Genomic DNA, 3985 nt, shown 5'->3' with positions numbered 1-3985 from the left:
AAGAAAAGGTTTATGTTGTTTTTTTCTGTCCACAGTCAACTGGCTGTTTTGGGGCCTATACTGAGGCAGTACATTATAGTGGAGGAAGTTATTCTCATGGCAGATGAGAAATAGAGAAAAAAGAAGAAGGAAGAAGAAGAAGAAAGAGAGGAGAGGGAGAGGGGAGAGGGAGAAGAAAATGGTAAGTCTCAGAATCCACTTCAAAGGCAGTTTTCTGGTGACCTAACTCCTTCCAACTAGAGCCCCTACCTGTTAAAATTTCTACCAATCCCCAAAACATAGGCTGTTTGCCATAGGCTACCAAACAAGCTTTTAAAATGTGGGCCTTGGGGGGATATTTTTCCAACCCATAGTTATTTTGTTTCTCATTATGACTAATCTCTCTGACTTGTAAGCCATTCAGGGTGCCTTTATTTGGAAACACCATAGTCATTCTTTATATTTATCTTAGAATACTTAGTTCTCTTCTTCTTTCCTGGTAGGTGGACTCTACGGAATTTGTGTCAGTTAGAAAAAGCTTTATCTCTCTATGAAAGATTTAAAATCATGATCTCACATAGGCAGTCACAGCCTATGTGACAGAATTCAGCTCTTTGAGACTGTAACACTGGAAGCTTTCATGATTTAATAGATTCGATGAAAAAATGATTTTTCAAAAAGGCCCAAATGGGAAAACTAGGAATGAAAAATACAATAGCTAAATTATTTAATGCATAAGATTGCCAGCAAATAAAACAAATGAAAAAAGGGTTATTAAACTGGAGAGAGAGAGAGAGTGAGAGAGAGAGATTGAAGAAAGTCTTAAAAAAGAAGTAAAATAAAAAGTGACATAGTGATACGGAAAAAAATGATCTGTTATATTGAAAGGAAAGAAGAAAGAGCCGCGCTCGCGGCCCTGCTGAGCCAGCCGGCCTTGCTCCCCTCCCCAGCCCCGACGGGCGGCACACTGCCCTGAGGAGGCAGGGAGGGGAAGGCTGGGCCGGCTGGCGGGTGGGCAACGATGCCGAACTTCTGCGCGGCCCCCAACTGCACGCGGAAGAGTACGCAGTCAGACCTGGCCTTCTTCAGGTTCCCAGGGGACCCGGACAGATGCCAGAAGTGGGTGGAGAATTGTAGGAGAGCAGACTTAGAAGATAAAACACCTGATCAACTAAATAAACATTATCAACTATGTGCCAAACACTTTGAAACCTCCATGATCTGTAGAACTAGTCCTTACAGGATAGTTCTTCGAGATAATGCAATATCAACAATATTTGATCTTACCAGTCATTTGAACAATCCACATAGTAGACACAGAAAACGAATAAAAGAATTGAGTGAAGATGAAATCAGGACACTGAAACAGAAAAAAATTGACGAAACTTCTGAACAGGAACAAAAACATAAAGAAACAAACAACAGCAGTACTCAGAACCCCAGTGCAGAAGGGGCTGACCAGCAGGATGAAGACATTTTGCCTTTAACCCTTGAAGAGAAAGAAAACAAAGAATACCTAAAGTCTTTATTTGAAATTTTGATTCTTATGGGAAAACAAAACATACCTCTGGATGGGCACGAGGCTGATGAAATCCCAGAAGGTCTCTTTACTCCTGATAACTTTCAGGCACTGTTGGAATGCCGGATAAATTCTGGTGAAGAAGTCCTGAGAAAGCGCTTTGAGACTACAGCAGTTAACACATTGTTCTGTTCTAAAACACAGCAGAAACAGCTGCTAGAGATCTGTGAGAGCTGCATTCAGGAAGAACCCCTCAGGGAAGTGAGAGACTCACACTTCTTTTCCATTATCACCGATGATGTAGTGGACATAGCAGGGGAAGAGCATCTGCCTGTGTTGGTGAGGTTTGTTGATGAATCTCATAACCTGAGAGAGGAATTTGTGGGCTTCCTGCCTTATGAAGTTGATGCAGAAATTTGGGCTGTGAAATTTCACACTACCATAACTGAAAAGTGGGGACTAAATATGGAGTACTGTCTGGCCAGGCTTACATTGTTTCCAGTGGATATTCTTCCAAAATGAAAGTTGTTGCTTGTAGACTTTTAGAGAAATATCCCCAAGCTATCTACACACTCTGCTCTTCCTGTGCCTTAAACATGTGGTTGGCCAAATCAGTCCCTGTGGTGGGGGTGTCGGTTGCATTAGGAACAATGGAGGAAGTTTGTTCTTTTTTCCTTCGGTCACCGCAACTGCTTTTAGAAATTGACAATGTCATTTCTGTTCTTTTTCAGAATAGTGAAGAGCGGAGTAAAGAGCTGAAGGAAATTTGCCATTCTCAGTGGACAGGCAGGCATGATACTTTTGAAATTTTAGTGGACCTCCTACAAGCACTTGTATTATGCTTAGATAGTATAAACCATGACACAAATATTAGATGGAATAGCTGTATAGCTGGCCGAGCATTTATACTCTACAGTGCAGTGACAGATTTTGATTTTATTGTTACCATGTTGTTCTTAAAAATGTCTTATCTTTTACAAGAGCCTTTGGGAAAAATCTCCAGGGACAAACTTCTGATGTCTTCTTTGCTGCCAGTAGCTTGACTGCGGTGCTACATTCTCTCAATGAAGTGATGGAAAATATTGAAGTTTATCATGAGTTTTGGTTTGAGGAAGCCACAAATTTGGCAAATAAACTTGATATTCAGATGAAACTTCCTGGGAAATTCCGTAGGGCCCAGCAAGGTAACTTGGACTCTCAGCTAAGCTCTGAGAGTTACTATAAAGAAACTCTAAGTGTTCCAACAGTGGAGCATATTATTCAGGAACTTAAAGATATGTTCTCAGAACAGTACCTCAAAGCTCTTAAGTGCTTATCTCTAGTACCTTCAGTCAAGGGACAGCTCAAATTCAACACATCAGAGGAACACCATGCTGACATGTACAGAAGTGATTTACCCAATCCTGACACGCTCTCAGCTGAGCTTCATTGTTGGAGAATCAAGTGGAAACACAGAGGGAAAGATATAGAACTTCCTTCTACCATTTATGAAGCCCTTCATCTGCCTGACATCAAGTTTTTCCCTAATGTGTATGCCTTGCTTAAAGTACTGTGTATTCTTCCTGTGATGAAGGTTGAGAATGAGTGCTATGAAAATGGACGAAAGGATCTCAAAGCATACTGCAGGAACACTTTGACAGACCAAAGGTCAAGTAATTTGGCTTTGCTTAACATAAATTTTGATATAAAACATGATCTGGATTTAATGGTGGACACATATATCAAACTCTATACAACTAAGTCAGAGCTTCCTACAGATAATTCAGAAACCATTGAAAATACCTAAGAGACTTTTTTAATGGGCTTTGTCTTCTATGGAAAAAAAGCTATAAGATGTTGTGGGCCACTTAATCACTGAATATCTTTGCTGTTAGGCCTCCAATTGAACATATTAACCATTGATGATCTGCTTATTTAAGTGGCCCATGTTTGAACACTCATGCTTTGAATACCTGTCTCTTCTTCCAAAAAATGGCATTGGAAATGCCATACTTCACTTCTGAATTATCTCTACTAGTGGCACTCTGGAATTGTTTTAGTTAAGTCATTTTAGATACAACATGTATTATCACTGTGGATACAGTTACCAGGTACTGAATTACCAGTTTTTTGAAAAAATGAATTTTGAGGAGATATGGAAGAAAGGAATACATTTTATATAATGTTATAATGAAGCCCTCTATTGACTTTTGACTAGTAGAAGTTGTAAGTGTAGTTTAAAAATCTGTTATAATGACTGTGGGGAGACGGAGGCAGGAGGATCTCAAGTTCAACCCCAGTCTGGGCTACATAGCAAGACCCCGTCTCAAAAAAACCAAGGACTGGGATGGTATAGTTCAGTGGTAGAGTGCTTGCCTGGCATGCACAAGCCTCTAGATTCCATCCCAGTAATGAAGAAAAAAGATAAAATCTGTAATGAACTGTTAAGGGAATTACCAGAGAGTGATTTGTGAGCTCACCAAACAAAGATTCAGTGTAGACTTTGTC

General features: G+C 40.1%; 1 pseudogene; it reads left to right on the top strand.

Moving 5' to 3' along the window:
- The first annotated feature begins 963 nt into the window (after window positions 1-963).
- LOC109700392 (52 kDa repressor of the inhibitor of the protein kinase pseudogene) lies at window positions 964-3749 on the top strand (annotated as a pseudogene).
- The last annotated feature ends 236 nt before the right edge of the window (window positions 3750-3985 follow it).

Source organism: Castor canadensis, chromosome 7 (assembly GCF_047511655.1).
Source record: "Castor canadensis chromosome 7, mCasCan1.hap1v2, whole genome shotgun sequence".
Taxonomy (NCBI): Eukaryota; Metazoa; Chordata; class Mammalia; order Rodentia; family Castoridae; genus Castor; species Castor canadensis.
This window is presented reverse-complemented; position numbering and strand designations above follow the sequence as displayed.